General features: G+C 37.4%; 1 protein-coding gene across 18 annotated transcripts in view; it reads right to left on the bottom strand.

Annotated features, from left to right (window-relative positions):
* MCTP1 (multiple C2 and transmembrane domain containing 1) overlaps positions 1 to 27844 on the bottom strand; it is a 591199-nt gene that overhangs the window by 288148 nt on the left and 275207 nt on the right. The window lies entirely within an intron of this gene.

Genomic DNA, 27844 nt, shown 5'->3' with positions numbered 1-27844 from the left:
TTTATGCCTTCTGACCTATAGCCCTTACAAGGGTGCTGATAAATATCAGCTATAGCTGAACAACCTATGACCATCTAAAATATGAAAGCTCCATGACGGAAGGAGCAAATGGATATTTTTGGACAACTGGCAGTTTCTAACAATCCAGCAGTGCTGAGGACATTTTGTACTGCATTATGAATACTGAATTGCTAAAATTGTTTTGACTTTCTTCCATGGAAGTAAGTCAAATATCTGCTTCATCAAAACTCCCCCTGATTAGTCCTAAATCTATGTTTAGACTCTAGATCTAGAGCAAAAATGAGTAATTCCTCTTCTATGAAGCAACCTTATAAATATCTGAATCAGATGTCAGTATCCTTCATAAGTTTCCAGGTGTACTACTTTCCCATCTGTCTCCCATTCTTCTCTATTAACCATCCCTCACTATCGTAAATGTTCTCCACTAATTTTTGCTTGTTAAGGTTTTTTTTTCTAAAAAAAAAATATGGCCATTATCAAGAACATACCCCTCAGTGAAATGCTCTTGGCTAGGAATTAGAGTTGGCAAAGAGAACAAAGGAGTATTTAAGTTAATGAACTGAATCAGCTTCTGTTTGCAGGAACAAATGAACATGGTATACTTTTAGGAAACCTATGAAAACCACCCTGGCTGGAGTGGAAAATTTATTTTAGGGATTAATGAGACATAAAACTATTCAATAGTGCACATGAGCTCAGTTAACGGAGAATCTTAATTGGCAGACTGGAGAAATTTGATGTTATAGTAGTAACATAAAAAGGAGGCAATGTAGGTGGTGATTTGAAATCTACAAAACTACAAATACCTACTTTTAAACATGGATAACAAAAAAGTAAAATAATGGACATGTGACCTTAGAAAACAATCATCTTTTAAAGCTGACAGATGGCTTTTCATTTCTCATAAGGTTATAGCCTTAAGTACAAATACACTGTCATGATATACAAAACTTTAGGTATGAATACACTTACATTTAATATAAAGGTAAACCACCTAAGAACAATTAAATATTAAACAAAATAATATGAACATTAAGTATTAAATGTTTTTAATATTAAACGCTATTCTAACACTCACATTTTCTTTACTCAAAGAGAGCACTAGCTAATAAACTTTATAACAGAGGTGATTAAATCATATATCAATGTCCTTTTACATACAATTTAGAATGAGTTCTGATGTAAATAAAATACGGCATTTGAGGTACTATACAAAAATGTATGCAAATGTGTGATAAAACTAATTAAGAATCTCTCAGTGATAGCATTATTCTCTACCTATAAATCTCCAAGTCCTTCCAGCATCAGGGAGCAAGTGCTTGAGAAAAGATTTTGGCCGTGGTGATTTTACAGAAGCCATCATCTTCAGAATTGGTGAGAACCTGTGATAACAGGTGTCAGAAAAATGCATGAGTGATGAATAACCCCAAGTACTTTCTCTGGAGATAGGACAGTAAGATCATTTAATTATTAATATGTCATATTACAATCACTCATGTTCTTAATAATTGAAAACAAATGCTACCTTAATTGGGACAAATAATTTGAAATCCCAGTCACTCATAATTGAAATTTTCATTTTGCTTGAAATAAGTGCTATTTTTTATTTTCTCTTCTGTTTAAATTTTTACACCTACAATGTCTATTTGGAAGTGCAGTACAGAGATCAAAGGGTTTGCTGAAAGAACTGGTAACAACACTGTTACCACTCAATGATCACAGATCTATAAATCTGCCAGTTGTGAAGCTTTTTACTTAAAAAACAGATTCCAAACCCAAGTCCTCCTCTCTAATTTTTCATCAATTTGTGATTATGACAAAGTTACTTCATACATTCTATTTACTTAGCTCTTAAAATACATGAAGTAGACCTGGCCTTTATATATCTGGCCTTTTGGCCAGAATAAAATTTTAAAAGTCTGAAAAGTAAAAATGCTACAGAAATGCAGGAGGTTCAAGACATATAGAGACTAAGTGAAATAATTGCTGCTGCCATTCTGAAGAGCTCACAGTATGAATCCATTACACTGTTTAATTATTAAACAGCTATGGAAAGAATGGATAAAGATGGTGTAAATGGCTTGTCTGTATAATCTGACATTGAGTTGTTTGTTTTGATTCACTTATGGTTGGTAGAAAAGTTTCATTCCTTTTAAGTGAGCTTTTTTTACTTTTAAAACTATTTAAGTGGGAATGCACCCCTGTTCTCTCCATTATAGTTTGTGATTGACATATGAACATGGATGTAATAAAGTAGAAAAATATGAAAATACCAAAGCTAAGGCAATCATCCATTTGCCCAAAAAATGCTTTGCTATCAAAGGCATTTGAAAAGCACTGTTCCCAAGTTATTCCTAATCGTATGTGAAGTTCTGCCAACCTCTAATAAAAATCATGAAAGTGGTTGCAAAAGTAAATAAATAAATAAACGCAGGAGGTAACTATCATCGTTATCATGTGTTTCTTTTTTACCTCACATCCCTCAAAGGCTATTCTGTTCTTTATTTCTTCAACCTTCAGCTAATTATTTCTCTCCTGTCTTCTGTATGTCAAAGCAATGAATATCCATTTGTTTGTGTCATCCTGGACCTCTGCTAAACTTCAATCCTCTCTTCATAATCTGTTTTATTAAGAATGTACTATAAGGACTTTTTTTCCCCCGAAGAACCAGTGGTTCAAACTTCAAAACACCCTGTCCCTGTGCTCTGGTCCATTTGTTGTTTTGCTTTGAGACGGAGTCATACTCTGTCACCCAGGCTACAGTGCAGTGGCACAATCTCGGCTCACCAAAACCTCCGCCTTCCAGGTTCAAGCGATTCTCCTGCCTCAGCCTCCAGAGTAGCTGGGACTACAGGCGTGTGCCACCATCCCTGGCTAATTTTTGTATTTTTAGTAGAGATGGGATTTCCCCATGTTGGCCAGACTGGTCTCGAACTTCTGATCTCAAATGATCCACCTGTCTCAGCCTCCCAAAGTACTGGGATTACAGGTGTGAGCCACTGCATCAGGCCTAGGTTCATTTGTGATTGTTATTTGTATTAAAATGGTTAACATGTCCAGTCCTCCTTTGGTATCCTCAAGGGACTGGTTTTAGGACTGACATGCACATCCTTGGATGTTCAAGCCCCGATAAAAAATGATGTAGTATTTGCATACAACCTACACGAATCCTCTGTATACGTAAAATCATCTCTAGATTACTTACAATGCCCAATACAATGTAAAGGCTATGTGAATATTCACTAGATCATGTTTTTTTATTTGTATTATTTTTATTACATTGTTATTTACATTTTTTTCAAATACTTTCAATTCCCAGTTGGTTGAATCCTTAGCTACAGAACTGCACATAGTAAAGGCTAACTGTGTTTCATACTTACTATATGCTAGGCATTGTTCTTATCACTTTACATGTCTTTTTTATTTTCACTCAAGACTTGCCATCCAGTAACACACTTTACATGCCTTAACTCACTACATCTTCATAATAATTATATACTATATTGTTTTATTATTTTATACTATATTTGATAGTTATTGTAACTACTAACAAAATTGCCACCTACATTGTGAGAAGCATGGGGCTTTACAGGGTACTGGCGTACAGAACTCCAGGTGTGCAGGGTGCTTCCTAGAATCAGTAGTGTGATATATGTTGCACAGACTAGATGCTAAGCAAATGCTCATGGAATTGATTATCTAACATTTTAACTTTTCATGCCTTTCTGTGTTCCGTCTTATATCCCTGATGTTCTACAGAGTTTTCATGACCTCTGTTGAATAACAACTCTGGGAAAGGCAATATTTAGAGAGTTTCAAAAGAAAGTACAAATTGAAAGTAGAAGACAGGTTTGGTTGGCACAAGAAAAAAAATATTTCATGGGTAAAAGAGTACAAAGGAGGACTACTAAGGATGGAGTAATTTGGGCTTCATTTTGAAACTTCCTCAAGACAGTCACCAGTACCACTGGTATGACCTGAACACATAATGTAATATATGTGCATAGGAAATAATATCTAGACTCCATCACTTTTTAAGGGGGCAGTGTACTATTTTTAATAAGTAAAATTCATGATTTGATGAAAACTTGATAAGTTAATCCTCTAGTGTTACATAAATTATCATTTGGAGAGCTTTTTAATATTCAGTGTGGTTTTACACAAAGAGTTTGTGGGCTTACTCTGTTTGCCTTGGACTTTCACATGTAATTACGTCTTATAATGAAAGTGTATGAAAATTAGAAAGTGGAAATAAACTTATTTTCTCTGTGACTATCAGAGAAATGGATCCTCTTGCCACAGTCACTCCATGCACTGGGAATAGGTTCTATGGAAGCAGAATGATCATATTCAAATTTCAGCAATGATGTCTTCCAAGGCTAGTAATATGTCTCTATTTCTATACTTCTGTTTACTTACTTTAACACTGTTTCACCACAAATTTATTAAAGCAGCTTTTTCCAAGCTAACACAAATTTACTTTTCATGGATCCTATACTAAAAGCACTTAGGGTTTATATTAATATTTATTCTTTAGGAAGAGAGATGTCTTTAAAAAATAACTTTATGTTAACAGATTTAGGCCTTTTTTTCTGAGCTGACATACAAGGCTTCACAGAATAGCAGTGTATATTTTCTGAGTCATTTCAATCTTCCCTAATATCTTCATTTTCATTTAGAAATGTGACAATCAATCCTATTATATTCAAAGACTGCTACCTCAGGAATTAATGAATATATTTTTCAAATGCTAATGTTTTAGTGAAATGAAAGTGCTCCTCAGCATTCTGTTCATTGAATGCCATAAAAATGATTTTTGGAAGTAGGTTTTTGAAAACAACTTGGCATTTAATAATTTCCTGTTTTGTTTTTTTTTTATTATTTTGTACTCCACCTTCTAGCCTTATTGAAAGAAGCTATTTAAGATTCAGTCAAGTCCAATGGCTCAAAGATGTATTCTAATAATGTATAAGTCTGTTCTCATGATGCTTTTAAAGACATATCAGAGACTGGTGAATTTATAAAGAAATGAGGTTTAATTGACTCACAGTTCCACATGGCTCAGGAGGTCTCAGGTAACTTATAATCATGGTAGACGGCACCTCTTCACAGAGTGGCAGGAGAGAGAATGAGAGTCAAGCAAAGGAGGAAGCCCCTTATAAAATTATCAGATCTCATGAGAACTAACTCATTATCATGAGAACAGGATGGGAGAAACCACCCCCATGATTCAATTACCTCTACCTGGTTCCTCCTATGACTTGTGGGGATTATGGGATTATAAATTTCAGGATGAAATTTGGGTTGGGGCATAGACAAACCATATCAGAGTATTTTCATTTTTTAAAAAACAAAATTATTTTTAATTTGTAGAGATGGGATCTTGCTGTGTTGCCCAGGCTGTTCTCTAAGTCCTGACCTCAAGCAATCCTCCTGCCTCAGCTTCCCAAAGTGCTGGGATTAGAAGTGTGAGCCATTGTACCCTTTCTTTAAGAGTATTTTCTATAGGAATTGTAACAGCTGTGCTATCTGGAAAAAAAGACAAAGAAGATCCCTTTGTCTTTCTCTTCAACTTACACCCTACATTAGCTGCTATTGTGATATAATACATTACCATGAATATAGTGGCCTAAACAACGTTATTTTATTGTCTCACAGTTTCTGTAGGTCAAGCTTGGCTTAAATGCTCAGTCTCACAAGAAGGGACAAAATAAGAAATGTATATTTGGTCTTTGCTCCTAGTTCCTGGCACAGAGCTTTAAAAATCCTTGTAACTTCTTGAGCGATAAAAGCATCTTTTGTTATAATATTTAGTTTTAGTTCCCAGTCTGACACAAAATCTTCTAAGACTTTTGGAATCTCTGTCATGGCAGGAGTCTCTTTTCGTGTGCGAATGAGATGACTGGCAGGTGGGATCCCTAGATAGCTTCAGGATGAGGCCGGTTGCCAGAGGAACCAAACAGGTCATTAGAGGGTTAAAACTTTCAACCCCATCCCTTGACCTCTGGGGAAGGGTGAGAGGATCTGAATTGAGATTAATCCCCAATGGCCAGTGGTTTAATCAAACATGCCTACATAATGAAACCTCCATAGAGATCCTAAACAACAGAGTTTGGAGAGCTTCTGGGTTGGTAAACAAACTGATGTGCTGCACGGTGGCACAGCCAGAGAGGGCATGAATGCTCCATGTCCCTTCCTACATACCTTGTTCTGTGCTTGCTTCTATTTGGCTGTTTCTGAGTTGTATCCTTTATAATACACCCCAAATAGTATGTCCACTGTTTTTCTGAGTTTTTGTGAACCATTCTAGTAAGTTATGCAACCCCAAAATGGGATCGTATGATCTACTGATTTTATAGCTAGTTGGTCAAAATTATGGGTGGCCTAGACTTGTTGGGACCAGCATCTGAAGTAGAGGCAACCTTGTGGAGCTAAGCCCTCTGCCGTGGGCTATGTTAACACTGGTTAATTAGCGTTGAAATTGAATTTAATCACTGGACACACAGATGGTGTTCACAGAGAACTGGAGAATCACTTAGTGTGGAAATCCCACACATTTGGTGTCAGAAGTGTTTTAAGTAAAGAAAAAGAGTTTTCCATTTAGCTGCAAGCAAGGCATCATCTAGACTGAGTTCTCATCTGGACCCTCAGATCTTATTCCAGGCTTATTAGGTTATTGGCAGAATTCAGTTCCTTATAGTTGTAGAATGATAGGAACTTTATGGCCTTTAGCTTCTAGAGGCCATTCTTCTCCACTGGCAATTCACAGCCTGGATGTTTACCTCTTCAAAGCCAGCAAGAGGGTCACTCTAGCTCAAGGAGGACTCCAGCCTCTTTTTAAAGGGCTCACCTGATTAAGTCAGGACCACCAAAGATCATCTCCTTTTGATTAACTCAAAGTCAATTAAGAACATTTATTACATTTGCAAAAATAGCACACTCACGAGAGTGATATTCCATTATATCACAGATTCTATCCACTCTAAAGGGAAGGGAATTATACAAAGACATGGATCATTAGAGGTCATTTTAGAATTCTCTTATTCCACAAGTCTTAAATCCAGCTTTATTTAGCTCAATTATTACATCCTGTTTTCCAGCCCTCAATACAGGTTCTCCAGTCATAGGTCAAAGGTACAGATAAATCACAGAAACTCTGAGGCTCTTCTTGGCATGACCAGGTCTCTTTCCACAGAGACTTCCCATATCACTTTTCCTACTAGATCTCTTACAGTTATGCTGGTATTACAAGAGATGTGCAATGCTTTCTCTTCACAAGGCCCCACCATTCACCTAAAAGCATAATATCGAATTATAGATCAGAAGCACGGGAGAAAAGTTGCCCCATCAATTTAAATCTATAAATTGTCAGTATTTGTACCATTGAGCAATGGTAAATCTAAAATGCTTTTGTCTTTCCTAATAACATTTAAAGATAATTCCTTATTTTCTTGTGAAAAGTTAAAATATAATCTTGTTCAATTTTCTGTACTACTGATACTGTATGTTAATGTATTTCAGGAGCAATGATTGTCCATTTGAGATGTGCTGTCTTTTCACTGCATTGATTTTTTGGTGCATATGATGGAGTAAAAAGGAATATCTACCGACTTCTGCTATGACATCTATAATTCATAACATTAAAGAAAATATTTTTGCTTTCCAACATTACTGAACCAGAGCAGTGAAATTGAAATCAGTAAAAATTAACTTCCAATAATTTTAAATACTCTGAAATACTAATTGTTTTTTCTAGCTTTTTCTTGCCCTCTTGAAAATGGACAATGATTTCTGTTCAGAATTTTATTTCAGTGATCTCAGAGTACAATTCTGAAATGATTAATGGAAGATTAGTATAACATTTAAGAAGAAAACAGCAGCTTTGTGCTTTAGAGAATTTATGCCTGTAATCCCAGCACTTTGAGAGACTGGGGCGGGTGGATCACCTGACATCAGGAGTTTGAGACCAGCTTGGGCATCATGGGGAAACCTTGTCTCTACTAAAAATACAAAAAAAAAAAAAAATAGCCAGGCATGGTGGTGGGGACCTGTAATCCCAGCTACTCGGGAGGCTGAGGCAGGAGAATTGTTTGAACCCAGGAGGTAGAGGTTGCCGTGAGCCAAGATTGCACCACTGAGCTCCAGCCTGGGCAACAAGAGTGAAACTCCCTCTCAAAGGTAAAAATAAAAAATGAAAATAAATAATAAATAAAAGTATGGAAAATATCCTCAATATCATAAAAACGGTTGCATTTTAAAACTCTCAACAAAATCTTACTATTTTTCCCATATGAGGCAGATGGGCTGTCGTGTTGGAGTCAGTGATAGAAGGGCATACAATGAGTAGGCTGTCAACAACAGTCACTTGGAAGGGCAAAAACTGTGGTACATCAGCATAGCACACAACCCGAGAAACTCGTCAAAGACAAAACTCTAATGCTGCATGCCAGAGCCCACTAAAATATATAATACTCACTACAAATAATGGAAAAGAAAGCAAATCCTTGCAGTTCTCATTTGGAAATATTCATTAATTTCATCAATAACATTTTAGTTAATACCTTGCTAAGTGTATTAATGTTGATGAAGATGATGACAACAGATAATCAGAGAGCTTACTTGATACCCTTTTCTAACATCTTATGTGTAGAATCCCATTTACTCTCTAGAACAAGGATAGGAAGCAGATGCTTTTGTTATCCCCATTTTGAAAGTGAGTTTATTCAGTGACTTAGTTCTGGTCTGATACCAGCCCCGTGCTGTAGCAGGTGCTGTGGGTGCCAGCCATGTCCTGCCTGCACTCTCAGTTCTCCTACACAGTATCTCCAATTCCGAACTCAAGCAGCTATAATTTTCTGCAGCCACAGGAGTGTGCTTGGCCCATGCATAGGCCAGGCCACAGGTACAGTGTCTTTGGGAGTAGGGCTTAACAGATGGCAAATGGGAATTGCTAAATAAATAACCCATCTTTTTGATTCCTCAGTGGAACTTGCTGAGATCTCTATACTTGTCCCAAAGGTCCCAGAGGAGCTCTTAATTCACCCTGTGTTGGTCCCCATTCCTTCCCTATCTCAACCTTCCTTTTATCTATCTTAGCACTGCTTTTTGGGATCATCTCTCAAGGAAACATAAATTCCTGTCTGAGTCTGCTTCTGATGAATCCAACTTAAAAACACGGCCTTTTCTTCTATGACACACTGTTAATAAAATACCATGTAAAACAAATTAAAGTTTGAGAAATTTAAACTTGATTAGACTTTTGGGAAAATACATTTATTTTAGTTATTCTTATAACTTATACTCACAGAATTTCCTTAATAAAGAACAAAGCTCTGTTCATTCTTTTTCAATGTAACTACAATTTATTTTCAGATAAGTTTTTCAATATGCAATACGTTCTTAGAACACTAGAACATTTAGAAAAAGTTAAACATAAAATTTTTGTAGTCATTGCCTTTGAGTACATTTTTACATAAAGCTAGAATCCTTTAAAATTCTAAACAACTCAGCAATCTAAACTTTAAAAATGTTTAGAGGATTAAATTGATCATTCTTCAACTATGAAGAAAATTTCACTTCAAGTCATAATTGCAGAACATCTACACATATTCACAATGGACAAAATCTACACAATACAGAAGTGTTAAATGACAACTGGAATATAATAAGTGAACTATGTGCTGAAAAATAATGTCTCCTTTTTCCCAGGACTATGCTCTCTTCATAGAGCCATGACTTTACATTTCAAAGGGTTGCAAAGACCTAGGAACCTTCCCTTATTTTCCCAAGAGATGATTTGTTTATATTAGAAAGATTAAATCTTTTTTTCTCTCTCTCAAGATGGGACAAGGAGCTGCTGTGCAACAGTTTTTACAGAAACTCTAAATGGCACGGTTTTGGGGCTCCTCTCCAGCAATACGACCCACTGTAAATGCAGCTGCCATCTGTTCTCATTGCATTCCTCCACATGGGGAGAGCACAGATGGGGAACTGACACTGTAAATAACGTCTGATCTGGAAACTTTGTGTTTGCTTGTAGGATGAAATAAAGATATGTAGATATTAAAAACTTATCAATAAAATGTTCTTAGGAATGAATCTTTAACTTGGTCTACAAAGGGCCTTTTCACTTGCAAACAAGATTGCAATAGATTTCAGACACAGGCTCATGACTACATTGACTAAATGGGTTTTCCCCCCACAATGCTGAGAAAACCGATAGAAATTCTCTGCTTTGTAGGAACTACCAAAGTCAAGCAGATGTCAACCATTCAGTTAAGGAACAACACAAAACATACAAGATTCTATCCTCCTAAGAGTAGCTATGGCCAACAAATTACCAGACTTTTCAAAGACATGGCAATTTGAGCTCCGGTTCAGAGCTCCCTATGTCAAAGTCTAATGGTTGTTTGAAGGGACTCTTATTCTGTGGTTTATGGTATCTTGTCATCTAACCCTAGGCCTTAGAGAAATGAAATTGGCATGAAGGCCTGAGTGAGGCTGGAGAAACAGTTTAGTATACAAAAGATACCCGGAGCTCCAGGAAGAGGAACTAGAGAGTTTCATGGGTTTTTGGGCATGTCTAAGTTCTGAGGAATGCCATGGTCTGTGTTTTGTATTTGAGAAATTCCATATAGCTGTATTACTAAAGAGTATGATCAAATCTCTCAGGAAAATTGCCTATGGTGAGCAAATAACCCTTTACTGAGGTCTTTTGGCTGCATTTGTGGTTTGCCCTGGGAAGTTTTATTTATTTATTTAATTTTTAACATAAATCTTGTGTTCATAGTTTCACTTACCTACGAATTAAAATTGTATATAGTAATTGGTGTGGCAGTTTTCTCTTTGTCTGCCTGTGGCTGCAAGTGATTATTTGTCGTGTGTATATGTTGGGGGGTGTGATGGTTAATGCTGAGTATCCAACTGATTGGATTGAAGGATGCAAAATAGGTTCCTGGGTGTGTCTGTGAGGGTGTTGCCAAAGGAGATTAACATTTGAGTCAGTGGGCTGTGAAAGGCAGACCCACCCTCAGTCTGGGTGGGCACAATCAGCTGCCAGCACAGCCAGAATAAAAGCAGCCAGAAGAATGGGGAAGGACTGGACTGGCTGAGTCTTCTGGACTCCATCTTTCTACCGTGCTGGATGCTTCTTGACCTCAAACATCAAACTCCAAGTTCTTCAGCTTCTGAATTCTTGGACCTACACCAATGATTTGGCAGGGGTTCTTAGGCCTTAGGCCACAGGCGGAAGGCTGCCCTATCGGCTTCTCTACTTCAGAGATTTTGAGACTTAGATTGGCTTCCTGGCTCCTCAGCTTGCAGACGGCCTATTGTGGGACTTCGCCTTGTGATCGTGTGAGGCAATTCTCCTAAGAAAATCTTCTTCATATATACATCTGTCCTATTAGTTTAGTCCCTTTAGAGAACCCTGACTAAGACGGGGGGAAGTAAGATTCTTCAGATATCTTTCACGTCTTTGTTCTCAAACTTAAGCATCCATCAGAATCACATAGAATATTGCTTAAAACAGATTCATGGGTCTCATTTCCGGAGTTTATGATTCAGTAGGTCTGGGATGGGACCCAAGAATTTACAAGTGTGGGTACCAAACTTCGAGAATCACTTCTTTATATCTACAACTACTCCTTTTCTTAGGGCTTTTCTAAAAATTAAGGGTGACTATGCATGATATAAGAACATTCTGTTAAATGAGTAAGTCCACTTAAAAAATAAAAGGAGAAGAAAGAACCTGATTGCTAATTTCATTAAAAACTTGAAGAGAAAGTGAGACTCTCCCTGCAGAGTGCACTGAAGACATAGCTCTAATGTTAAAAAGTCAGAAAAAACAACTGAAAAAGATGACTTTCTTTTCTGGGGCAAGAGTTATCCCTAAACAATGTTAAGACAAAATTTTTCTTTTTGACAAATTACCTTTGCTTTTCTCCCAAGGGAAATCAGCAATATTGTATAGTCTCTCAAATCGAACAGAGCTCATATTCTGATTGGTTTTTGAGATTAATACATACATATAAATTTAGAATAAGGACTTTCAAAAACTCTCTACCCCCACACAAATGGAAGCAAAAACTGTTCAAAAGAGAATGATAGAGTTCTAGTTAAAAGGTCTCTCCGTTACTAAGACAAGGTAAAGAACAAAAGATATGCTAACTGCCTGCCCTTAAGAAACCTTTTTGTCTCAAGACTTCAAATCGAGACTTAAAGGTGTTAATATTACTTGGCAAATAAAGATCAAATAATTATAAAATTATACTTTTTGGTTCACTTAATTAAGCATTCAATATTTCTGATCACAGAAAACACTTAAACAACTTACATGGTTTAATTGGCTTAAAAGACAGTTAAATGTGTCTGCCTGTATCACTGAGTGGGATATAATATTTAATACAAACATTAACTTCATGTAAATCAGATTTATTTTCCTATAGGAGGCCTAATTAACTGGAAAACTTTTATACATATCTTACAGAACGTGTACATGATTACACTAAAAATTACACTAATTACACTAAAGAGTAAAGACTGCGTAGATGTAAACATGAAAGTAATTAAATCGAATTGGAATAAGTAGTGCCTTTGTTTTTAAAAATATGGTTATTTTAACTCAGGCAATGCTGCAACCTGCAGATGAGAGAAACGTAGCTTCCAGGGAAACTCTTTATGTAAAAGTAAACTGTAGGGCCCGTGCCCTACAGTTTACTTTTACATAAAGAGTCAAATTCTTCTGCATTTTAATGTTAAAAACCCTCTTCAAAGTGATCATGGAATGCATGTTACATATATGTTAAGTCACTAAATGTGTGTTTGACTTTCTCCATAAATATTCATAGACATTGCCGAAAGCTGATGAATATGCATACAAGATGAGAAGACCCAAACGCCACTATTACCTTCCCTTTGGCAGAGCATTTGCTTTCAGTTTCCCGGGAAGCTACATTTCTCTCATCTGCAGGTTGTTAGTTGGGAAGTAAAGTTTTCTCCTTCCTTCCTCCAGGGATCTCATGGTCATTTGTTAACAACCTCCATTACAGTTGCTATAAAGCATGGTTATTTTAGTTAATACATACTTTCTGTACTTTATATTATCCACTTTTGGGCAATAGGTAACTAAATCCCTAAGAATATTTCCTTCTATAGGCAAAATACATCAAAATTCAGGAACACATAAAATTTCCTTTATGCTTATTTCATGAAGGAATATATCCTTGAAGAAGTCTTAATATGGAAAACCATGAATACAAGCTAATTAACCTTCAGTAAATTTAAGGACAATGTCTCTAATAAATGAGTTAAGCATAAAACTGTCCTTTGTTAATAGATGCTGAATCAAATTATACTTATTTTAAATCAAATTCACCTATAAACAATCAAATCTTATTTTTTTTTAAAAAAATAACATTGACCAAGTCTATGCACATGATTAAGAAAATGGGATGTATATTGACTGGCCTTGTCTATTAACTGCTGAGAACAGTGTCAGACATTATAGACAGACCTTTTGGGGGTCCTTTTGTTTTTCCTGGCAATACAGTCATTTGCAAAGGCTCAATTAAAATTGATCCTCCTTCCTACTTCAGTATAATTAAACAAAGAAAATTTGTCATCATAATAATAGAAGAAATAGCACTTAAAAGTAATATTACTTAGTGTGATATAACTATATTCATATGTGGAAACATCATGCTCCGACTCTCTTTAAGAAATTGGAGCTGTACCTGCTGTATGGCTTAAGAAATCCCAGACCTACATTTGGTAAAGTATCACCTCCTAGTAGATTTGGGGAATCTTGAAGAAAGGAATATCCCCATATACATAGTGCTACAGATTAATCCTGAAGAGCCACTGGACCCTTTGCTCTGGCTCAGAATAAAGTTTGAAGACCATATGAAAAGCTTTCTGAGACAGTGACGCAGTCTTGGACTAATTTACAAAGTCTCCAGGTTTAGTTCAATCATACACCGCATAATGACATTTTGGTCACTGATGGACTGCATATATGATGGTGGTCCCACAAGATTACAATGGACCTGAAAAATTCTTATCACTTAGTGATGTTGTAGTATCCTAATGTCCTCGTATCCTAGTGCAATGCATTACACACATATTTGTAGCAATACTGATGTAAATAAAGCTACTGTGCTGCTAGTTACATAAAAGTCTAGCACATACAGTTATATATAGTACATAACACTTGAAAATGGTAACTACATTACTGGTTTTTGTATTTACTATACTATGCTATTTATTGTTATTTTAGAGTTTACTCCTTCTACTTATTAAAAAAAAAGTTAACTGCAAAACAGTCTCAGTCAGGTCCTTCAGGCGGTATTCCAGAAAATGACACCTTCTGAAAACCTTCCAATGGGACAAGATGTGGAGGTCAATGACATTGCTATTGATGATCCTGATCCTATAAGCCTTGGCTAATGTGTGTGTTTGTGTCTTTGTTTTTAACAAAAAAGTTTAAAAAGTTAAAAATAATAAAAATAGAAAAACTTTATGGAATAAGTATATAAAGAGAAAACATTTTTGTTTAGCTGTATAATGTGTGTGTTTTTCCAACTGCTCTTATGAGTCAAAAATTCTAAAAATTAAATATTTTATAAATTTTAAAAGTTTATAGTAAGCCAAGGTTTATTATTAAGGAAAATGTTTAAAATAAATTTAGTGTAGCCTAAGTGTACAGTGTGCACAGTCTACAGGAAAGTCTGAGGCCTTCACATCTACTCACCGACTCACCCAGAGTAATTTCCAGTTCTTGGGTATTTCCTCCTAGTAGTGTGAGAAAAGATTAATCGAGTAAATTGGTACCAGGGGGAGTGGAGTGCTGCTGTAAAGATACCCAGAAATGTGGAAGTGACTTTGGAACTTGATAATAGGCAGAGGCTGGAACAGTTTGGAGGGCTCAGAAGAAGACAGGAAAATGTGGGAAAGTTCGGAACTGCCTAGAGACTTGGAGGGTTCAGAAGATAAGAATATGAGGAAAAGTTTGGAACTTCCTAGAGATTTGTTGACTGGCTTTGACCAAAATGCTGATAGTGATATGGACAATGAAATCCAGGTTAAGGGGGTCTCAGATAAAGATGAGAAACTTTCTTAGAACTAGCATAAAGGTGACTCTTGCTACACTTTAGCAAAGAGACTGTCAGCGTTTTGCCCCTGCCCTAGAGATCTGTGGAATTTTCAACTTGAGATAGATGATTTAGGGTATCTGGCAGAAGAAATTGCTAAGCGGCAAAGTATTCAAGAGGAAGCATAGCACAAAAGTTTGGAAAATTTGCAGCCTGATGATATCACAGAAAAGAAAAAAACATTTTTGGGGAGAAATTCAAGCCTGATGCAGACATTTGCATAAGTAACAAGGAGCCGAATGTTAATCACTAAGACAAAGGGGTAATGTCTTCAGGTCATTTCAGAAACTTTCATGACAGCCGTTCCCATCACAGGCTCAGAGGCCTAGGAGACAAAAACTGTTTTGTGGGCTGAGCCCAGGGCTTCCCTGTCTATGCAGTCTTGGGACATGGTGCTCTGTGCCCCAGCTGTTTCAGTGCCAGCTGTGGTTACACGGGGCCCATGTACAGCTTGGGCCATTGCTTCAGAGGGTGCAAGTCCCAAGCTTCCATGTATGGTGTTGAGCCTGTGGGTGCACAGAAGTAAAAAATTGAGGTTTGGGAACCTCCACCTAGATTTCAGAGGAAATATCTGAATGTCCAGGCAGAAGTTTGCTGTAGAGGTGGAATCCTCATAGAGAGCCTCAGCTAGGGCAATGTGAAAGGGAAATGTGGGCTCCAAGCCTCAACACAGAGTCCTCACTGGGGCACTGCCTACTGCAGCTATCAGATGAGGCTCACCATCCTCCAGACCCCAGAATGATAGATTGACCTACAGCTTGCACTGTCCACCTGGAAAAGCTGCAGATACTCAATACCAGCCTGTGAAAGCAATCAGGAAGGGGACAGTACCCTGAAAAGCCACAGGGGCAGAGCTGGCAAAGGCACTGGGAGCCTGCCTCTTACATCAGAGTGACTTGGATGTAAGACATGATGTCAAAGGAGATCATTTTGGAACATTAAGATTTAATGACTGCACTGTTGGATTTTGGAGTTGTATGGGGCCTGTAGCCCCTTTGTTTTGGCCAATTTCTCCCATTTGGAATGGGTATATTTTACCCAATGCCTGTAATCCAATTGGATCTAGGAATTAACTCACTTGCTTTTGATTTTACAGGCTCATAGGCAGAAGGGACTTGCCTTGTCTTAGATGAGACTTTGGACTTGGACTTTTGGGTTAATGCTGGAATGAGTTAAAACTTTGGGAGACTCTCAGAAAGGAATAATTGTGTTTTACAATGTGAGGACATGAGATTTCAGAGGAGCCAGGGGTGGAATAATATGGTTTGGCTTTGTGTCCCAGCCAAATCTCATCTTGAACTGTAATTCCATAATTCCCACATCTAATGGGAGGGACCTGGGGGAAGATAATTTAATCATGGGGGCAGTTTCCCCCACGCTGTTCTTGTGATAGTGAGTTCTCATGATATCTGATGGTTTTATAAGCATCTGACATTTCTCCTGCTGGCACTCATTCTCTCTCCTGCCACCCTGTGAACAGGTACCTTTTGCCATGATTGTAAGTTTCCTGAGGCCTCCCCAGCCATGCAGAACTATGAGTTAATCAAACCTCTTTTCTTTATAAGTTACCCAGACTTGGGTATTTCTTATAGCAATATGAGAACAAACAAATACACAAATATATCTTTTATATCATTATTTTTACTTTTCTATATTGGAATATGTTTAGATATATAAATATTTACCATTGTGTTACAACTGCTTACAAGTATTAACTGCAGTCACATGCTGTACAAGTTTGTAGCCTAAGAGCAATGGGCTATATACCATATAGCCTTGGTGGTAGGCTATGTAATTTATACTTGTGTAAGTATACTTTATGATGTTCATCCAACAACCACCTATTAACACATTTATCATAATGTATCCCTGTCACTAAGCAATGCATGACTGTAACTTATGGCTCTAGTTTTACGAACATCCAACAAGGAAGTCTTTATGTGTCAATGATTGATATTGTCTTGTATCTATTTAAATAAAACAGTAAAAGAAGAAGAGAATACAGTAAGTCCTCATTCAATACCATGTGAAGACATGCTTGTTTCCCCTTCACCTTCAGCCATGACTGTAAGTTTCCTGAGGCTTTACCAGAAGCAGAAGCCTGTACAGGCTGCAGAACCATGAGCTGATTAAACCTCTTTTACTTATAAGTTACCCAGTCTCAGGTATGTATTTATAGCTTTGTGAGAGTGGACTAATACAGAAAATTGGTACCAGAGAAGTGGAGCTTCACGAATTTTCTGTATTAGTCCACTACAACAATATCTGAAAATGTGGCAGCAGCTTTGGAACTGAGCAATAGGAAGAGGTTGAAACAATTTGGAGGGCTCAGAAGAAGACAGAAAGACAAGACAAGAGAAAGTTTGGAACTTCCTAGAAACTTGTAAAACTGTGACCAAATGCTGATAGTGACATGGACAGTGAAGTTCAGGCTAAGGAGGTCTCAGATGAAGGTGAGGAACTTATTTGGAACTAGACTAAAGGTCATTCTTGGTGCGCTTTAGCAAAGAGACTGGTGGCATTGTGCTCCTGCTCTACAGATCTATGGAACTCTGAACTTGACAGAGATAATTTAGGGTATCTGGCTGAAGAAATTTTTAAGTAGCAAAGCTTTCAAGACGTGGCCTGTCTGCTTCTAAGAGTGTTTAGACATATGCATATCTGAAGCTTATATTTAAAAGGGAAGAAGAGCATACAAGTTTGAAAAATTTGTAGCCTAGCCATGTGGTAAAAAAGAAAAATCCATTTTCTGGGGACAAATTCAAGCCAGCTGCAGAAATTTGCATAAGAGGAGCTGAACGTTAATTGCCAAAACAATAGCGAACATACCTCCAAGGCATTTCAGATGCCTTTGTGGCAGCCCCTCCCATCACAGGCCTGGAGGCCTAGGAGAGAGAGATGGGTTAGTGGGCCATACCAAGAGCCCTGCTTCTCTGTGCCAACTCAGGACATGGCACCCTGTGTCCTAGCTGCTCCAGCTCCAGCTATGTCAAAAGGCCCCAGATATGTCTCAGACTGCTGCTACAGAGCGTTCAAGCCAAAACCCTGGCAGCTTTCATGTGTTGTTAAACCTCCAGGTACACAGAAGGCAATAGTTGAGGCTTGGGAGCCTTTGCCTAGATTTCAGAGGATGTATAGAAACACCTGGATGTCCAGGCAGAATTCCACTTCAAAAGCAGAGCCCCTATGGAGAACCTCTACTACAGTAGTGCAGAGAGGAAATATGAAGTTGGAACCCCCACACAGAGTCCCCACTGCCTAGTGGAGTTGTGAGGAGAAGGCTACTATCCTCCAGACTCCAGAATGGTAGACCCATTGACAGCTTGCACCATGTTCTTGGAAAAGCCACAGGCATTCAACACCAACTGGTGAAAGCAACCGTGGGGTCTTTACCATGAAGAGCCACAGGGGCAGAGCTTCCCAAGGTCTTGGAGCCCATATGTTGCATGAGTCTCCCCTGGATGTGAGAGTTGGAGTCAAAGGAGATGATTTTGGAGTTTTAAGATTTAATGACTGCCCTACTGGCTTTCAGACTTGCATGGGGCCCCTTTGTTTTGGCCAATTTTTTCCTTTTTTAATGGCAGCATTTACCCAATGCCTGCCCCTCCATTGTATCTTGGAAGTAACTAACTTGTTTTTTTATTTTACAGGCTCATAGGCAGAAGGGACTTGCTTTGTCTCAGATGAGATTTTGGATTTGGACTTTTGAGTTAATGTTGACATGAGTTAAGACTCTGGAGTACTGTTGGGAAGGCATGACTGTGTTTTAAAATGTTAGAAGGACATGAGATTTGGGAGGGGCCAGAGGGTGGAATAATATGGTTTGGCTTTGTGTCCCCACCCAAATCTCATGTTGAATTGTAATTCCCAGTGTTGGAGGAGAGAGCTGGTGGGTAGTGCCTGAATCATGGGGGCAGACTTTCCCCTTGTTCTCATGATAGAATGCTTACGAGATCTGGTTGTGTGAAAAGGTGTGGCATCTCCCCCACTTCTCTCTCTCTCTCTCTGTCTTGCTGGGCATGTGAATATTGCCTGCTTCTCCTTCACTTTCCACCATGATGGTAAATTTCTGGAGGCCTCCCCAGAAGCAGACACCTATATAGCTGCAGAACTATGAGCCAATGAAATCTCTTTTCTCAATTTTTTTTTTTTTTTACCAATTCTCAGGTAGCTCTTTATAGCAGTGTGGGAACATATTAATACAACATACATTTAAGGAAGATTAATAAAACAAGTGAGATAATTATTTACCCAATTATTACAGTTCAGGAAGCTGGAGCCCATCCCTGAAGCTCAGGGCACAAGGTAGGAACCAGCCCTGGGCAAGATATCATCTCATTGCAGGGTGTGCTTGCACACACCCAAACTCACTAAGACTGAGACAATGTTCATTTAACATGCACATCTCTGGGATGTGGGAGGACACCATAGTACCCAGAGAGAAAGCCTAGGGAGACATGGAGAGAATGTGCAAACTCTACACAGACACTGGCCTGGCTGGGAATACATTATCTTTTTTTTCTCATTGATGTGCTAACAAAACAAGGTTGAACAAAATGATGTGATTTGAGGACCTGCTATATATGTATTATTCAGAAGCATGTGTGTGTGTGTGTGTGTGTGTGTGTGTGTGTGTGTGTGTGTATTAAAAGCTTAACTTTATAGACTATATAAAATAACTATCATTAAAACTAAGTTACTATAAATTATTATTTTTTAAATTTTCCAATGGTGAAACACTGGTTACAGAAATAACATTAGAATGTATGGAAATAATTATGTCTGTACTGGGTAAAACAAGCTATACCTGATTCCCACCAACTGTAGGAAATGCAAAAGAGATTGACTAGCAACATGTTCAATTCATCATTTTAGCACAAAAACACATGACAGGCCTTTTCTTGATCAAGATAGCTCATTAAAGGCTGCATAAATCTAAAGAAGGGACTGCCAACAAAACTTTTCTGAAACCTGCTCAAAGACAAAATTTCCTCTGATGATACAAATTGCATTCTCCTCCTGGGAAAAAAGGATTAACCATAATGCTTAATTTTCTGATGAACTTTAACTTTAATGAGATTTATTCGAGGAAGCATCAGTATACTCCACGTCTCTGAAACTAAAGCCCTTTTGAAAGTAAAATGAGGTACTATTAACAATTATTTCAGTCGACAGGTAAAAACACAACTGCCTCCAGAAAAACTGGTATATATGGCTATATTAGTCTGTTCTCATGCTGCTAATAAAGACATACCTGGGACTGGGTAATTTGTAAAGAAAAGAGGTGTAGTTGACTCACAGTTCCACTTACAATCATGGTGGAAGGGGAAGTAAACACTTCCTTCTTCACATGGTGCAGGAAGAGAAGAATGAGAAAAAGTTGGGGGGAAATCCCCTTATAAAACTAGTAAATCTCATGAGAACTCACTCACGAGCATGAGAACAGCATGAGGGCAACCACTCCCACAATTCAATTACTTCCCACTGGTCCCTCTCATGACACATGGGGATTATGGGAACTACAATTCAAGATGAGATTTGGGTGGGAACACAGCCAAACTCTACCAATGGCCTTCCTATCCTAAAGAGAATTCCCAAGGATCGAAAACAAAGAGAAACCTGAACACTAAACCATGAGCACATACACTAAGGTGGCAGCTACTCTTATGACCAATTTTGTTAGGATCAGAGGATATATATGGAAATGCCAACCATCATGCCTGATCCATAATACATATTAGAAACATTAGTATGCCTCAGTCAGATAATAACTCTCTCTGTGCTTTCATAAATTACATTCTAATGATAAAATTGCCAGCAGGCCCTCTAACTTGAAAAAGACTTTGTTTACACTTAAAATACAGAATATGTTCCATTTTATCAAATTGAATTGCATTTAAAAAATTCCTACAATTTATTTCCTCAAATCTGGCTGCCTTATATATGGTAGACGTTCTCAATTAGAGAGACTTCAGTACACTGTGAAAAAAGTGAAACTTCACTGGGGGTAAACTTCTAAAACCTTGTCCATCCCCCAGGCTTTTAAATTCTTACTGTACCTTGAAAATATTGTTCTCACAACACTTGGAAACTTTTCTTTAGCAATGACACATCAGACTCACAGAGTAGAAGAGTTTCAGAGTGGAGTGACTGAGATTCTCTAAGTCTATTCAACACAGATTTTCACAGAGTAGAAGAGTTTCAGAGTGGAATGATTGAGATTCTCTAACTCTATTCAACACAGATTTTTTTAACACCATTATAAATAGAATCACAATAAGCAGGTTCATATTGTTATCCATTGTAATGCCTACATGACACAGCATGAATTCGTACTCTGCCTAAATTTTGCTTTTCTTTAAGAAACAGAACACCTGAGATAAAAAGTTTCCTTTGTAACTAGACAAGCTGAGACTAGTCAGAACCAAGATAGCTATTGAACAACTTCAAAAAGGCCTCAAGCTTCATTATAACCTCATTTCCATGCTAAATAATGCTCCCATCAGCACCATGACAGTTGACAATCACCATGACAATAACTGGAAGAAGCCATAAAATGACAAAAAAAAAAAAAGGCTTCCCATTTCTGGAAAAGACATGACTATGCTCTCCTTGCTTTTAATGTCCAACCCCCTCATTATAGAAACCTATATTTTAACCCCGTCAGTCCTCACTAGTTGAGAAGTTGATTTGTGGGCTACGCTCCCACTTGTAAAGTCCATGGCCATTGAATAAAGGCGGCACTGCTTGACATTCTCTTTCAGTTTCACATATTGATTTCATGCTGGGTTTGGGGGGACCAGGGAAATATCCCATCTTTTGGAAGACTGGCTCTGAATTTTTTTTTATTATTTAAATTAGTTCCTAGTACATGAAGAAAAGGAATTGTTTCCTGTAGTGTATTAACTTGGGTACTCCCAAAAGATATGTCCAAATCCTAACTCCTAGTCACTGTGAACATAACCTTATTTGGAAATGGGGTCTTTGAAGATGTAGTTAAGTTAAAGATCTTGATGAGATCATCCTGGATTTAGAGTGAGGCATAAATCCAATGATGGGCATCCTTATAAGAGAAAGGCAAGTAAGTAAACTAATGAAGCTGGAATGGAGTTGGCATTTTAAACACTTCAGAATATTCTTTCATTACCATAAAATAATATTTTCTCTCCCATATTTTTTTAAGTACATGGCTCTCCCATTCTACTGAAAGTTGTTTTTGTATTTTGGCAGAGAAGTCTGCAGAGAATAATTTGCTACTATAAGAAAGTCAATTGCATACACACAGCGAGACCCAGACGCAAAATTGTGGAGACACAGAAAATGGTGAAACAAGATTAAAATCACACTGTTCAAGGGGATTAAACACATACTGTCCGAGGGGCTACTCAGCTCGGAAAAATGATGTCATATGTTGCCAGAGTTTGCCCTGACGTTTTCTCATGATTACATTGAGGCTATGCGCTTTGACAAGAATGCCACGGAGATGGCATGCTGTTTTCAGTGTACCCTGTAAGAAGGTTGGTGATGGCTGCATGTCTTCTCAGCTCTGATTAACGTTAAGGTGGTGTCTTCCGTGTTTCCCCATTGTGAAGTTACTATTTTTCCCTTTATAATTCTTACGTAGCTTGTAGAGAAATACTTTGAAATGCTGCATATATTCTGTTTCACATCATAATTTTACACATATAATTTTAGCATCTATTGATGATTTTTGCCTACTATTGTTACTAGGATATTGATTAAAAGGTGACTTTCTATTTCAATTTTCTCTTCTACATTTGTTTAATGAAATTCTACCATAAGAAATGCTTATATCTTTTTCTCCACTTATTTATAAATTATTTATCAGCACAAAGACATTTTATTCTATGGGTTTTATTACCACTGGTGTGATTTGGCTCTGTGTCCCCACCCAAATCTCATGTTGAATTATAATTGCTAGTGTTGGGGGAGGGACCTGGTGGGAGGGGATGGGATCATGGGGGCAATTTCCTCCATGCTGTTCTCATGATAGCAAATGAATTCTCACCAGATCTGATGGTTTAAAGTGTGTGGCACTTCCCCCCCTCACTCTGTCTCTCTCCTGCCAGGACTTGAAGAAGGTGCTTGATTCCCCTTCACCTTCTGCCATGGTTGTAAGTTTCCTGAGGCCTTCCAGTCATGCTTCCTTTTAAGCCTGTGTAAGTTAATTAAACCTCTTTTCTTCCTAAGTTCAGTCTCAGGTAGTTGTTTATAACAGTGTGAGAATGGACTAATACAATCATTACTTATTTTTTGCTAAAATTGTCCAAGCTTTGGTCATTATATGTTCACTTATGTTGGCTGCTATGTGATTTGATATTTTGCCATCAATTTTTGAGCACTTCCTTTCTGGCACTGCAAAATCATCCAGGCGTATGTGATGCTTTCCCTATCCCAGGTCTGAAATCAACCATTTCTCCAGGAGCCTTGATTACTTTTATTGGGAAAATTGTATTTAGAAACCAATACCTGGCCAAATGTATTCATTGCCACTTTGTCATTATACCTTTGTCATTGCTTCTAGGTTCTCTCAGCAGACAGATTAGGAAATATATACACACACTATCTCTATACATTTTTATTTCTATATGTCTGTATATATATTAAAAATCATTAGATCATACTGACACCTATCTAGTATGACAGGGTTCATTCTAAACTGCCTACTTTCTATATTTGTAACTATCTCCAACAATGAGAATCGTGACTGTCATTGTCTGTATTTACTTATTTGCTAGTTCCTGGTACATATATATTAAATAGTTTCAGAATTAATAATCATGGTCTAGAGTACATACATTTGTATATAGTTCTTTTTGTCTAGAGTTTTATAGTACAGGCATACCTCATTTGATTACACTTTGTTTGATTGTGCTTCCAAGGGTTTTTGTTTTTTGTTTTTGTTTTCAAATTGAAGGTTTATGGCCACACTGCTTCAAGCAAGTCTATTAGCACCATTTTTCAAACAGCATGTGCTCACGTCATGTCTCTGTCACCTTTTGGTAATTTCTGCAGCATTTCACACTTTTTCATTATTATTATATCTGTATGAAGATCTGTGATAAGCGATCTTTGATTTACTATCGTAATTGTTTTGAGAGAGGCCCCATGAACTGCGCCCATAGAAGACTCAGAAATTAATCAGTAAATGTTGTGTGTTTTGATGCTCCACTAACCAGCTGTTAGCCTATCTCTTTCCTTTTCCTCAAGCCTCCTATTACCTGAGATACAACATTACTGAAATTAGGCTCATCAATAACCCTAATGGCCTCTAAGTATTCAAGTGAAAGGAAGAGTCACATGTCTTTCACTTTAAATCAAAAGCTAGAAATGATTGAGCTTAGTGAGAATAGCATGTCAAAAGGAGGGACAGACTGAAAGCTAGGCCTCTTGCTCCAAACAGGTGGCCAAGTTATGGATGCAAAGGAAAAGACCTAGAAGGGCATTTAAAGCTCTGCTCCAGTGAACACATGAATAAGAAAGCCAACCAGCCTCATTGCTGATACAGAGAAAGTTTGAGTGCTCTGGATAGAAGATCAAACCAGCTACAAAGTTCCCTTAAACCAAAGCCTAATCCAGAACCAAGTCCCTAACTTTCTTCAATTCTGTGAAGACTGACAGAAATTAGGAAGCTTCAGAAGAGAAGTTGGAAGCTAGCAGAGGTTGGTTCATGAGGCTTAAGGAAAGAAGCTATCTCTATGACATGAAAGTGCAAGGAGCTGGCACCAGTTATTCAGAAGATCTAGCAAGATAATTGATGAAAATGGCTACAATAAACAACAGGTTTTCAATGTAGATGAAACAGCCTTCTGTCGGAAGAAGATGACATGGAGAACTTTTGCAGCTAAAGAGGAGAAGTCAATGCCTGGCTTCAAAGCTTCAAAGTACAGACAGACTCTCATGTTAGGGACTAATGCAGCTGATGACTTTAAGTTGAAGCCAATGCCCATTTACCATTTTGAACATCCTAGGAACCTTAAGAACCATGCTAAATCTACTCTACCTGTGCACTACATATGGAGCAAAAAGCCTGGATGACAGCGTATCTCTTTATAACATGTTTTACTAATGGATCTGTACAAAGCAAACTGCAAAACTTCTGGAAAGGATTCACCATTCTAGATGCCATAAACAACATTTCTTGGCTGGGCACAGTGTCTCATGCTTGTATCCTCAGCAACTTGGGAGTCCAAAGGGGAAAGATCACTTGAAGCCGGGAGTTCAAGACCAGCACAGGCAACGTAATGAGACCACATCTCTATCAAAAAAAAGAAAAAAAGAAAAAGAAAAAATTGCTGGGCTTGGAGACATGCACCTGTAGTCCTAGCTACTCAGTAGGCTGAGGCGGGAGGATGCTTGAGCCCAGGAGTTGGAGATTACAGTATGTTTGTGCCACTGCACTCCAGCCTAGGCAACAGAGTAATACCATGTCTCTAAAACAACAACAAAAAACTCATGATTTGTGAGAGGAGGTCAAAATTTCGACATTAACAGGACTTTGGGAGAAGTTGATTTTTAACCCTTACAGATGACTTGAGGGTTTGAGGGGTTCAGGACTTCAGTGGAGGAAGTAACTGTAGATGTGGGGAAAATACGAAGATAACTACAATTAGAAGTGGAGCCTGATGATCATGAATGAATTGCTGCAATCTCATGATAAAATATGAACAAATGAAGAGTTGCTTCTTATAAATGAGCAGAGAAAGTGGTTTCTTGAGAAGGAATCTACTCATGGTGAAGATGCTGTGAACACTGTTGAAATGACAACAAAAGATTTACAATAGCTCATTGACTTATGTGATAAAGCAGGGTTTGAGATGACTGACTCCAATTTTAAAAGAAGCTCTACTTTCTATCAAACAGCATCTCATGCTACAGATACATCTTTTGTGAAAGGAAGAGTAAATTAAAGTGGCAAACCTCATTGTTGTCTTATGAAATTGCCACAGCCACTCCAACCTTCAGCAACCACCACCCTGATCAGTCAGCAGCCATTAACATCGAGGAAAGACCCTCCACCAGGAAAAAGATTATCATTCACAGAAGGCTCAGATGATTGTTAGCATTTTTAAAGCAGTATTTTTAAAATTAAGGTACATATAATTTTAGACATATTTCTTTGTGAATAATGCTCTTCACACTTAAAAGACTACAGTAGGATATAAATATAATTTCTGTATGCACTGGGAAAACACTTGTGTGACTTGCTTTATTGTAATATTTGCTTTATTGTGGTTGTCTGGAACCGAACTTACATTATCTCCAAAGTAAGCCTGTATATATATATAATTCAAATACTGGTTTCCATAGCTACTTAGGTTAGTGATTTTATTTCCTATCCCCTTGAGATGAGATTATTGCTATGGGTTCTTCCCACATCCTGGTTGATTTTAATTATTTAATTATTTTGGAATGCTAAAATACTGTCATAAAGACTTTAAATTAATTAAGAAAATTTACTCAGATAAATGTCATTCCCTCTTCATCCCTTTTACTCCATTCCCATTTCCCATTCTTGCCATCTGTTTTTTACCCACATTCTGTATATTATCAGTATCATTAGTTTCTAGCTTTTGATTCCTGTAATTCTTTTGGTACAAATGAGAAGACAACACACAACTTCTTATGTATTTCTTTCTTACATAGACCATTACATATTATTGGTACTCTTTTGTACTTTGCTTATGTGAACTTCACAATATATCCTGTACATTTTTCCATAACAATTTCTAGAGATTTTCATTATTTATTTTTACAGCTCCATAGTATTCTCCCATGTAGATACGCCATAGTTTATTCAACCACTCCTCTATTTATGGATATTCAGATTATCACCAATATTTTATAATTATAAACAATGCTGCAATAAATAATTGCATACATATGCATTTCAAATTGCTAGGGGAATATGTAGGACTAAAATTTTGATTTTCTGTTCCCAAGTCCAATTCTGTCTTAGATCAAATTATATAACTGAGAGCACATTGAAAACTAAAAAAAGTTGTATACACTGTAAATATAGCAAAATAATACTTTGTTATTTGCATTATTTTCTTTATCTAATTTGATTGTATCTTCTTTGGAAACAGGCAATTCAATGCAATAAACATTTGTCCTTAGCTACTAAACCAGATGGTTATTTTTGAAAACTTCTCCCGTCTTTTTAAATTCTAATAGTATCAATCACATATTCACTCACTAAGAATGTCTTTTTAAACTTTTTTTTATGTTTTGTAGAGAGAAGGTCTCAGCGTATTGTCCAGGCTGGTCTCAAACTCCTGGCCTCAAGTAATTCTCCCATATCGGCCTTTGAAAGTGCTGGGATTACAGGTGTGAGCCACCACACCTGGCCAAGAATGTTTGATATTTACTAGTTTTTACTTAACAATTGAATCTATTATTTCTACAGTTACTAGTCATAAAATACTCTGGTATTATCAATTATTTTATTTATTTTATTTCTTTAGATAGAAGAGACAAATTATAAACTGCAGCCCTAATGTGGTTCCTTATATTCCCTATGTATGATGTCAAATAGGGTAGGAGAAACAAAGCAAGATCATATGGTCCAGGAGCACTCTCAAGGTTGTCTGACAATGAGTTAGCAAGGCTTGGAAACTCTCCTTCCTCTTGGCAGGAAGAGTTACACCCAA

Source organism: Saimiri boliviensis, chromosome 1 (assembly GCF_048565385.1).
Source record: "Saimiri boliviensis isolate mSaiBol1 chromosome 1, mSaiBol1.pri, whole genome shotgun sequence".
NCBI lineage: Eukaryota > Metazoa > Chordata > Mammalia > Primates > Cebidae > Saimiri > Saimiri boliviensis.
This window is presented reverse-complemented; position numbering and strand designations above follow the sequence as displayed.